This window comes from Rhipicephalus microplus, chromosome 6 (assembly GCF_043290135.1).
Source record: "Rhipicephalus microplus isolate Deutch F79 chromosome 6, USDA_Rmic, whole genome shotgun sequence".
NCBI classification, from domain to species: Eukaryota; Metazoa; Arthropoda; class Arachnida; order Ixodida; family Ixodidae; genus Rhipicephalus; species Rhipicephalus microplus.
The window spans coordinates 118,043,507-118,056,565 of record NC_134705.1 but is presented as its reverse complement, the minus strand read 5'-3'; positions in this window follow the sequence as shown (position 1 = coordinate 118,056,565).

Here is a 13,059-nt window from a genome sequence, read left to right as displayed (position 1 = left end):
TGGTAATGCATTTTGGGTTTGCATCGTGTCTATCTTGTTTTGGTTCAAGCTTATCGAGCGATACATTTTACAAAGGTTACGAAATAAAGCATCGATGTTAAATAATGTATTCTGAGCACTATTATCGATTGCGTGGCTTCTCAGGAAGATATGAAGCGGTATACAACGTTTACCGTTGAGAAATATAAAGAATGGCGAATCGTCAACAAAGAGCTTTCTCTTTATGAACACACGCGGCCGCCTTTGCTCGTCAGAATTGATCCTCGAGACCCCTTAAGATCTTAAGCCTGTTCGGGAGCAGACAGACTCACAAAGTAAAGGAGAATCGTGTGTATCACAGGTCACTGTGCTTCCACAGGTTTACTCCAATATTCTTATGCTATGCAGAGAAGCGTTGGTATCAACTGGCACTTCAGATATGTAGAGTTTAGGTAATAAAACCATTCCAGATGTGGAACTGTTAGCCTGAATTTATGGTGGGGCACAACACGTCCTTGTCGTACGTCGGTGTTCAAGTATATTTTGAGCAGTGTGAGGTTTGTATTTTTTATCCCTCTGTGCTAAGCTGGTGGAATCTTGAGCCGATGGTCACGCCAGCTCATTATCTGAGATACCCTCTACATCTTGGCACCAGGTAATGGCTTGTTTTTTGTAACAGATTGTCGCTGAATATTCTCGGGATGGCATTCGCTTGTCCACCACGTACACACAATCTATAGACCTCCAGAAAATCAAAGGACTACCGCGGAGGTGTTTTAGACTTCGTTATCTCTATTAACTAGAGCAGTAGCCGCGGATGCCACATTTGTGGTACAGGTTGTTTCAAGCGGAGTCGCGCCAGTTTCAATGGTATGCGGCAAATTACCATGACGGCTGCCTTACGTGATTCGGCAGCCTTGTTGTAGACTGCCTCACTACGTTAGTCAAAGTATTTTCAAAGCTGTCGAGCTCTTAGCTCGTCTTCTCGTTAGGAGGTACAATTTGCCGAGGGGTTTCGTATTGTGGCAGATCGTTGCGTCGTTGTTCCCTCGTTGTCGTAGAAATGTCCTCCGGCCCAGTTTGTTCAAGAACACTTAAGCAAACTGGGCATACTGAACATACATGAATTAAGACATTGCCGAGGGGTTTGAGACACATCTCTCACGAATAACACCACCTTTTCACTCACCTTACACGACTAGCAAAAAAATTTGCTTCATACATTCCGACATGTTAAATACAGAAATAATAGGATAAGGAGAAGGTAGGGTTCACAAACACTGTGTGATCAAATTAACACACTATTGAAACAAGAATATTTGAACAGAAAAAATATTGACAAATTTCAAAATATTGATGACCTCCAAAATTTACTATGGAGCATGTTAGCAATAGCAATAAAAGGATCAAGACAATCTATAGTTGACAAATGCTATACTACCAAATTAAAAAACTGTCGAACAACAAATGTATAAAACGAAGAACTGTTAGTTAGGAAAAATAGAGTGATAATAAATCATATACTTTTTATAGCTATTCGGTGTTGCTGTGAGTATTGCGTTTTGTTTGTGTTCAGTGATTTGTGTTTGCGGCGATGATAATACGTCGGCTATTCTATGTTGATCAAAATTGTACTCGCTCTTTTATTTATACGCGTTAAACAGGTGGCTATGCAAACGTTCCGGCGTAGGTATTGGTGTCGCTAGTTGTGAGTCAAGAAAATACTTTGCGTGACCGAAAAATCAAGAATGATTCAAATAAATTTATTAAAGTATACGTGTTAGAGGGGGAACATGGGTCTTTGCGCGGAAAGCGGGTGTTCTACCACACAACCATGCCTCTGCTTGTGAAAAACCCTATTGCACCTTTAAGGCCACGTAGTTGGTGCAAGCAAGTTCGAAAAGGTTTCATACACCAAGTGTTTGAGGTACGCACTAGGGACAGAATATCGCTATCGCTTTCAACTCTTAAAGGGTTTCCCGCTTTTTCTGCATGTTTTCTATGTAAGCTTCTGGCCACTTTCAATTTTTTTTGCAAGTGCCTCTGAGTGGGCGGTTGTTGTTACAGGCACAATGACGCACTCAGGTGCCAACGTCTATAGTCCTCTTTCCGAAGTGTGACCTCGCTTCTACTTGAATGAAATAATTAAGTTGAATTTTATTGCGAACATTGTGGGAGAATGACCAAAGCGAATGAGCTTTTCTGTGCACTCTTTCGTCAGGGATAGCCGATCCTTCTGCCAAAGAAGCGTCGTTGCCGCAAGCTTTTTTAAAGTGTTGTTCACACCAAGCACTTCTCCTTTTTCATTTGTTGCATTGAGCTGTATACCTAGGACAATGAAGTTCCTTAGGAAAACGTGTAGAGGCGAAACTGGCTTTGTGAGATCAGCTACGCTGGTGAATGCTAGGATCTGTCGGATTCAAACTTGGCTTGAATTGGCATCGTTCGCGAGGAACCCGAACGCGTATATAATCGAAAGGCATGCCGCGCCCGTATTGGCTGAAAGTGATCACGTGTTCTACGCGTGTTTCCAGTATTCACGTTGTTTTTCAAGCTAGTTGGCGGTGCCTATAGACGCCGCATAGAAAACGCCAAAACGTTTTACTTTTCGAACAAGTGTTGCTCAAACGGGTGGTGTTCTTGCGCAACTGTGTCGGTCATTTGGGCTGCCGGGCGGCACTTACGACTTCATATTCTACCTACGTTTTAACTTGAGTAGTTGTTTCAGTTCTATAACTCGTGCTGCGGTCTTCTGTTCCAGGCGCAAGGCACCTTAGTCGTCATCTTAATAGATTAAGGTGTCCCAGATTAAGGTGTATCAGATTGTTACTGCTTGACGAAAACAGTTCACGTGGACTCCTTGTATGCGTCCCTGAGCTTGCTTTCCAGTTTCGTCGAGGTGGTCACCTACGAGAATGGCATACCTGGAAGTGCGTACATGAGTCAAATTTTAGTGAAGGTGGATGAAATGCTGATGCCATAGCTTCCTTGGCTTGATTATTTGTTGATTTTATTTATTAGGCGTACAACTAAGCGACACATGAATTCGTCAAGTCTGATTGATCTTTATAGGTGCGCCTACGAATTAAGTTTGGAGGAGGCAATCGCTGGTCTGACGAAGACAATTGTATTCTGATTACTTCCTTGAAAGTGCGCTACAGTAGTATAGGCGTCGCAAACTAGCAATTTGAGCATAGCTACCACTGAAAAGAAGGGCTAATTGCATTTTGAGCGTTGCGTCCACTGTTTTGTTATAATCGGTGCATCTGTAGAAGTACACAATATAAAATGGTCCTTTCAGTGACAAGTTTTCCACTATCCTTATTGTCATTGCCAGCAATATTATAGTTCAAGCTTTTATTACCTTTGCTATTATAGGATATATTTTCAAAAATACCACGCCAACCAATTTTCCGCATCTCTCACGACAAAGTTACGTTTCGTTTTTTAACTTGAAATGGGAAATTCTTTTCCATTTGAACTTTTTGAAGTACGTTTAAACAGTTACAATAATAAGATATGGAACGTCTGTGAGAAACACGCAGCACAGTTTCAGCCGAAACTGGAGGAACAAAATGTTGAAGTTTGCCGTGAACGCTCATGGGATGGAATACTACAAGTACAGGCAAGCAAGATATCCAATGCCGTAATTAATCATATTTTAGTGAAGTATGGTAGTACCCACTGTGTTATTACTCGTGAGGCTGCGGAGAAGCGAGGCACCCGCTAGACAACTGCAACGCGTTATATGCGTTTGTTGTTGTTGTTCACCTATTGACAGTGGCGCATACTCACTATGGGGGATTGGCCAAGAATCGAGTGGGTTTAAAAATTACTGTTCAGATTTGGAATAATGGAGGTAAAACAGAAAGATTACTGATAGCCTAGTAAAGTGTGGTGCTTAATGTAATGCATACAAATATATACATAAACAAAGTTATTCTTAGAATAGAGCAATAATTTGATTTTATACGTATACAATTATGTGGACATGTTAGGATAATAGAACTGGTTAATTAGTCAACCTATTAGTTTCACCAATATAGTTCCGGACGGCCGTACATACTGTCGCATTAGAAAAACCAGAAATAGAAGCTACAAAAGACCAAATGACAGGCACAGATAAGTTCATACCAATACCACGTAAAGGTATTTCTAAAATGGTTTTTCGTAATGTGTTAAACCACCTGCAGCTCAAAAAGAAATGATCTATTATTTCCAGTTCATCACAGAATGCGCACAATGGCGAAGGTGCGCGTTCTGTGTTTATAGACCTGTGTTAATAGAAATTTAGATTTCGTACCCGGCAGCGCAGCTTTGTGATAGCTACTTCTTGTTTACGAGTGCGGCAAAAGTCTCTTCACCTGGGATATAATAAATGGCGATATTCTGTAGAGTTTGTTAGTGCTGAACCTTTAAAGACTTCCATAAGCGTACGTTTGCGGAATCGAGCAGCAGTCAAATAAGCGATGATGGACAGTGCGGCGGAATCGGTTCGCTGACCGACCACTTAGCTATGGAATCGGGTATTTCATTTAGAAATAAACCTTTATGTCCAGGTACCCAAACTAATCGTAATTTTCGCAAATGCGCAAGTACTAGTGCACGTAACGCCTTTGCTACTTGATTATCAGCACCAACAGAAAGTGCCGCACAGAGAGATAGGGAATCTGCTATTATGACAGCTTATGTAATTGCTGTATCTAACTTGTGTAAGGTAAGCACTACTGCCAGAAATTCAGCCATAAAAACGGGTATGAAATCGGGTAGTCGAAGGGAATATATTCAATCCGAAATCGGGCTGAAAATGGCAACCCCTGATTTTTCATCATATTGCGATGCGTCTGTAGCAATATTAACGTTCGTTGTAATATTGCCAAGGTGATCTTGTAGTAAACCATCTAAAATAATATGGAAAAGTAATTCGGCATTATTAGGAAAAATGTCGTCAAATGGAATTTCCACCGGGGCTGAATTATCAGGACTCGGCATGATGCCGCATATACGTACGTTTAGAGGCTCCAGTAAATGTTGCACAAATATAATTTGTGGGGTCTGCACTCGCGGCCATCTAGCACCAAAAATAATTCCGGGGTAGAAATAAAGGCTGTTTTTGAATGTCGTAAGGGTGATTCTTAAATTCTTAAGAATGTTTGACCAGTCAGAAGGCGAATTGTACAAGAAAGCGGAGGGAACATCGATTCCAGATACAACACATTGTTAGCAACTGTTTTGGGAGGGCGAAGGCACAAGCGCAAAGCTTCTTTTTCCAGAATAATTAGAGGCCGAAACTTGTAAGCTGGAACTCCAGAGGAAAGTACACAACCAATTTCCAAAATAGGACGAACGTACACGTGATATATCATTACCAATATGTCACTTCTCATACCTATGCGGCAGTTGTTTAGCCTACGTAATATGGCAATGGCCCGCACAACTTTTCCGGCGATATATTCGATATGAGGTCACCAGTTGAGCGATGTGTGATAAATTACTCTAAGGTAATTAACAGATTCCACCTGTGGTATATCCTCATGATGGTAAGACATAGAGATGTTCACAGGGTATTGCAGCGGGAAAACAGTGAGGGCACATTTACTCGGATTAAGTAGAAAGCAGTTGCCATCGATCCAGCTATCCAATACATTAAGGTAAGTATGAAGCCGTCCATATAAGGTCTGAATGTTATCTTCCATTGCAAAATATGCGATATCGTATGCATAAACATAAGTTGTTATATCCTTTTTACGTGGAATGGTGCTCATTAGTAAATTAAATAGCGCCTGGAAAAGCACGAAGCCTTGCGGTACTCCCCTCGTTTGGGTATGAGTACATGATGAAAACCCATCTCCCATCTTTAAAGCAATGAAATTTCCTGTCTACGAGAAAATTGTGAACCCACGCTACTATGTATGTTGGAAAATCAAGGTATTCTAATCGATCTATCAAATTACAGTGCTCCATGGTATCATATGCTTTAGCGATGTATAAGGTAACTAAAGCTGCATATTTTTTATGTAGCTGAACTAATTGAAGCAGACTTTCTAAATCAACGTGGGCATCCCAAATTGAACAACCAGCCCTGAACCCAATTTGACAGGGGCTTAGAATTGACCTCATGATAATTAGTTCATTAATTTGTACATTGATGGTTCTCTCAATCGATTTCACTATGTTTGATGTCAGTGCGATCGGCCTTATGTTATCCAACATGTATGCTTCATTTTTATTTTTTAGCAACAATAAAATTTTGGCATGCGTTTCTCGATTGTATGTCAAATACCTGAGTACATACGTGGCTTAGCTCTTTCTAGTGGGTGGGAATTTCAATTTAAAAACATTCACGGGCATCACGTGACGTCTGGTGATTATATTATTCTTCTACAATGATTTATTTAATATATAATTACTCCTTCTTATCACTGACTCATTCAAATGGTTATTTAGCGGTAATCTCGTCCATGATTTTGTTATTAATGAAATTGTTTGGTTGTGTGTTCTCATGGTGGCACTGTATAATGTGTGATTTTGCACACCACCTTGCAAATTTGACCTTTTTGTGATTTTAATCATACATGATTTACCGCAAAAAATACTACTGTTGATATAGCCTTCTTTTTATATTCTCTGATGGGACGAAAAATTATTGAATTTCAGTTATTATAGCTCCTCTCCATTTGTACAAACTCCATTCACGATGTGATCACGCTATGCAAACTGGAGTGTGCCCATAGAATGTGCTAATGCGTTGTAAGCGCTATAGTATTTATACGTATATAATATCTGCATAAAGAAATATACTACATACAGAAAGCATGGCCACTCGAGCCTGTTCGCGAACGAGCGAAAAAGGGTCAGACAACCGCTAGGTGGCGTACCCATGCTCGCTTTTACTCTTTGCGAATTTGCATATACAAGCCAAGCTGGCGGACTGGTCTGCTCGTGTTGCGGCCCCTTGGGCCCCAAACTCGTCCCCGTCAAACTTGGTTTCCCCGATTTCTCCTCCCCTTTCTGAATAATAAAGTTTATTCCTCCTCCTTGTCAATTCATGTAATAGCCGCCCCAGGAAGATAACGAAAACGTTTTGCTTTGTCCGTGGCGCACGAAAGAAATTGGTTGTCCAGCCAATCGAGTGCATTGAAGAGCGACTGTCTCTGCGAGCAGTACTGGGGTCATTCGCACTAAACGTTGGGCAAACCTTGAAGTGGTAATGTACAGCTCATCCATTAAAAATAAAGGGGAGAACTATCCACCTGATATTGACAACTTCTTATATCAAGCAAGCAAAACAAAGGAATTTTACCAAAGTGCGTATTCGTGTATATGTTTTCACGTTTTATCATCACTCTGCTGGTACAGATTTATTGCCACTGTGCCCGACATTTGGAGCTCATAGGAGACTATTTTATTCAATGTTTTTTCATCAGTTAACTCTGCTCAAGCCAACTCTTCAAAAGTGGTTTGAAACCAATGAAAAGCCTTTATATGGTGCAGACTCTTTCTTGGGTGCCTGCTTCCTCCGGTGCGGAATCACAATATCTCTCGGCCTTAGAAGAATTTGAAATTCATTTATGGCGGTTCACAAAATACGTTCGTCTAAATTATTTTGCCTTGATTTGATTTTGTTTAGGCATATATCAAGCCTATTATAAACATAGCTTATTTATAACGTCAGAAGAAAGGAGTTTATTTAATCTGGCGGGTATGAGCGATCATTAAAGTGAAAAGAAAGAAGACCAACCAGTCAGCGTGCGTCTGAGCTGCCCTGTTCTATCCTTGCCGGTCTTCGAGAGAACCCAAAGCCCTCAGTAAGTAAGAACTGTTAGTGTTTAAGGCTGAATCTGCGAATTGTGACGTATAGGCTGGGTCTTACTCTTGTATTTGTTTATCGTCCATGTGACCCCCACAGCAGCAAATATGTTCAGACTAATTTAACCCGAGTGCAAGGAAGCTTCCAGTCATAGGATTTCTTTAATAGCACCTGTATTTCGGATTTTCAGTGTATGAATAGCTACAAGTTAGTGTTAAATAGCTTAGTCTCTTGCTGGGCATGCTTTTCCGTAGATAAATACTATGCCTATTAATTTCATTTTCACCCACCAGTGTAGTCTAGCGCTCATGAGAGCTTACTGTAAGGGGGAGGGGGGTGCGGCTAAAATAGAGCAAGTTACCTAAACTATCAGCGATGGCAGCCACGTTAGCCAAAGAGAGAAATTGCAAATTATCTGTGTATTTATTCTTAGGAGCACAATAGTGACCACTGGGTGCATAAATGACAAAATTAAGTCGCGACTTTGATAACAAAAGTGTGCTGTTCCAAACGAAATCCTTATATCATATTTACTTTGCCCCGTAGTCCATGTTCTGATGTAGTAAATGTCTTTAACCGAGCAGCGGTCAAGGATAAAGTCCGTTTCTCACGTCTTTTTCCAATGGAAAGAAAATCCATGTTGACGTCACAGGCCAGGACTACCAACGAATGACTGGGACTATTTCTGTACATAGATATGTACAGTGGGGACAGGAGGACAGCTTGAAAGTCTCCTTTCTATCACTTTTGTTCACAGCATGCTTGTTTATTATGTTTAATATTTGATGACCTACAATTAAAAAAAATATCGAGTAGAAAGGTTGTCTTTTTGTCCCCCAACAATAATCGTCATCAGGCTTGCATGCGCTTCCTTTCTTGAAAACTCGGCGCTGGCCAGTTTCGTATCGAGAATGCAATGTAACCCTGATAATGGGCATGTCAATCGTGACCGGAATGTACCAGGCGCGGTGTGATAGCGCAAGGATGGAACGCAATATAGATGACGATTATTGTTGTGGGAGGACAAAAAGACACCCTTTTTACTCGCTCTTTTTTTAGAGTGTAGTCTACGCTAAGGTTATATATATATATATATATATATATATATATATATATATATATATATATATATATATATATATATATAGGCATGGTGGCGAAAATGGCCGTAGCGTTGCAATAAGTCAAGTAGATCCTCCAAGAGAACGGTAACAACGGAAGTGTTTAATTCGACAGTTTCGGCCAGAGTCTGGCCTTCATCAGGAGTCATGGTACATTCTGTTTGCGCTCACATTTATAGTATTTTGGGTAAAAAATGAGAGGGAAGGAACGAAAAAAAAAAAAAAAAAAAAAAAAAAGAAAGAAAGAAAGAGTTTGAAAAACGAGAGAGGAAAGGATATCCAGAAAGTTCCAGGTTCCACTGTGCTTCGCGAGTGGCGTCGTCAGTGTGTATTTTCTTAGTATTGCGTTCAGTGCAGTTTGGTGGCGGTCCCTTTATTGTAGACGGGGCCTGGCTAAGGTAAGGGCTTGCGTGTCGCGAAAACTGCTTTTTTTATTATTATTTTTTATTTTTTATTTTTTAAAGACCGTCACTAATTCGGCGTCGGGGACAGCGTTCCGAGGCTCCAGGAAGTCGGCGCGGGAGAAAATGTTTCTTAAGGCGCTGTCTGTCGTTTTGAATGCTATTTTGCTCTGCGAATCCGCGTTTGGGGGTTTTAATTGTGTATGGGGTGGCCCTTCTATATGTCGGGCTTTGTTGTCGAAATGCGGGAAGGGTTTCCAAACTGCGAGAAAGGACGTTTGAAGTGATTGCTATTTTGTACTGGGAAACCGCGTTCGGGGCGTTTAGTTGTGTATGTGGATGTCGGGCTTTGTTGCCAAAATCGGGGAAGGGTTGCCAAAAGGCGAGAAGGGGCGTTTGAAGTGATTGCATTTTGTTCTGGGAATCCACGTTCGGGGCTTTTAGTTGTGCATGCGGTGACCCTTCGACAAGTCGGGCTTACAACTATTGTTCGGTTATTCAGAGAAATAGAAATAGACGACAGTGGTTCACTGAAACACGCAAAGATATTTGTAGTTGTCCAGTCCTCGTCGCCGCCACAGTGCCGCGAAATCTTGAACTGTTATGATTACAATTATAAACTTACATATACACACATACACCCCCATACCTCATACACCGATTTAACACCCTCGAAAAAGGCATAAATGAAAGTCCGGGTACACTTGCAGCAATCAAAGCACTATAATATATACATATACATTTATATGTGTATATGTACTTATGCATATGCGCATATGTATGGGGGTGTATGTGTGTATATGTAAGTTTATAATTGTAATCATAACAGTTCAAGATTTCGCGGCACTGTGGCGGCGACGAGGACTGGACAACTACAAATATCTTTGCGTGTTTCAGTGAACCACTGTCGTCTATTTCTATTTCTCTGAATAACCGAACAATAGTTGTAAGCCCGACTTGTCGAAGGGTCACCGCATGCACAACTAAAAGCCCCGAACGTGGATTCCCAGAACAAAATGCAATCACTTCAAACGCCCCTTCTCGCCTTTTGGCAACCCTTCCCCGATTTTGGCAACAAAGCCCGACATCCACATACACAACTAAACGCCCCGAACGCGGTTTCCCAGTACAAAATAGCAATCACTTCAAACGTCCTTTCTCGCAGTTTGGAAACCCTTCCCGCATTTCGACAACAAAGCCCGACATATAGAAGGGCCACCCCATACACAATTAAAACCCCCAAACGCGGATTCGCAGAGCAAAATAGCATTCAAAACGACAGACAGCGCCTTAAGAAACATTTTCTCCCGCGCCGACTTCCTGGAGCCTCGGAACGCTGTCCCCGACGCCGAATTAGTGACGGTCTTTAAAAAATAAAAAATAAAAAATAATAATAAAAAAAGCAGTTTTCGCGACACGCAAGCCCTTACCTTAGCCAGGCCCCGTCTACAATAAAGGGACCGCCACCAAACTGCACTGAACGCAATACTAAGAAAATACACACTGACGACGCCACTCGCGAAGCACAGTGGAACCTGGAACTTTCTGGATATCCTTTCCTCTCTCGTTTTTCAAACTCTTTCTTTCTTTCTTTTTTTTTTTTTTTTTTTTTTTTTTTTCGTTCCTTCCCTCTCATTTTTTACCCAAAATACTATAAATGTGAGCGCAAACAGAATGTACCATGACTCCTGATGAAGGCCAGACTCTGGCCGAAACTGTCGAATTAAACACTTCCGTTGTTACCGTTCTCTTGGAGGATCTACTTGACTTATATATATATATATATATATATATATATATATATATATAAATATATATATATAACCGTTGTGCCATATCCCATATATATATATATATATATATATATATATATATGTGACGCAGGAGGCGTGATGGCCGTACGATGAGCCATTTATTTGTGTTTGTCTTCCTCCTTCTCTACCATTCCACCACACCGTTCTCGTGTGGTTCGTCACATATATATATGTGTGTGTGTGTGTGTGGGGGGGGGGTAATTCAGGCCGCTGTACACTGTACGTGTACATACGCATAGTTTTTTTCGCAATAAAAATGATTGTGAAATAGTTATTTCTGGGAGTGTGCGTGTTCTATGTGCTGTAATGAATTCAGGCTTCGCAGTTTATCATGAAATGCTTTTTTCAAATGTAAAGGCCAACACGACGAAATGAGTGCTAACAGCGCTAATACAGTTACACGTTTTGAGATATTAAACGAGAAAACATGCCTTAATTATGAGTGTTTTAATGGTACTTGAAATGATTCTGGCAACGTGGTGATTTGTAGTCACTACAAGAACGTGCCCTTATGTCCTTGCGCTGCGTTGGAACATGGTTCTCAGCAAAAAAAATTAAAATAAATATTGCTGCTCTAATTACGGTGGTGTAGAGGATCACTTGGTTCCACTAAAGCACCTATTTGTTTCCAGGCTAGCGAGCCTCCACGACTCCGCACATTTTTTCGAGCTTATTAGGCAGAGGCTGCGTGCGTACTATAGCCCCTATCTCAGCTGCGCCTCGCCAGCACCCTGTTCCTTGCCATTTTTGTGACATTGCTTCATAAAAACCTGGTAACAGATCTTACACAGAGTTCTAGTGTTTTTGTAACAGTGACCTGACATGTTACGTTTTTTTTTTCAGAAATGGCTGAGCAATCAGAAATGTCGGAGTACGCTGTGGAATCGTCTGAGATGGCCGGTATGTAAATACTTACTTGCTTGTATTAACAGAAAAGTAGCATCGTTTGGAGCATCCTAGCCTGGTGCACGTTAAAAAACTTCAGGCGATCGAAATTTCCGGAGCCCTCCACTACGGCGTCTTTCATAATCATAAGATGGTTTTCGGACGTTAAACACCATATATATATATATATATATATATATATATATATATATATATATATATATATATATATATATATATATATATATATATATATATATATATATATATATATATCTTGGTACACCCTTATTGTGTAAATTATAATGGCTCTATTACTTCCGTCTGAACATCTGTCGGAGAATCTAGAATACAAAGGAAGAGGAGGGCTGCATTCGTAAACTAAGGTTCTGTTTGAAACAAAAGTTAGTGGGTATAAAAGTATTGTCATTTATAGACGTTCGCATATTATATGATGTTCTACAGGTTACCCTATATTCAATGCATCTTTTCAGCACTTTATGGGCTGCTAAATTAGATTTACGCTGCTCCTCATCCTGTATGTAGACTTATTGTTAGAATATTTTGTTGCTAGACAAGTAAAAGTCGGCGAAATATCTAAAACGAAAAATTAATGTTCGAATAAATGCCAAAAGAAGGGCGTTTTTATAAGTGATCGCATGATTACAAAGTAGAGAGCCCTCCTTCCCTTCCAACCTACCCATGTTGCAACCAGACGGGCTAATTTACGTAGAAGTCACTGCGTCATATCTGAAGGCAAAGCCCACCGTCGTTAACACAACGCGATTGAAAACGATTTCAATATTTCCAATCAGCACAAAGAAATTCTGAAGAGTGTTTTTAAAAAAGGACACGTCGTTCTACTCATGAAAATGAAATAGTGGACAAATAAGCATAACAAACTGTGCAGCCTGTGTGACTAAATCGTGACGTGCTGTAGTCGGAGCTTATCAAGGGGGCCAGGTTTATTCAGAATTCAAATTAGCCTTGCGGCTACAGCCTCTGTTTTTTTTTGGCTCAAAAATGCTATTAGCATTCACTTTCCCGTT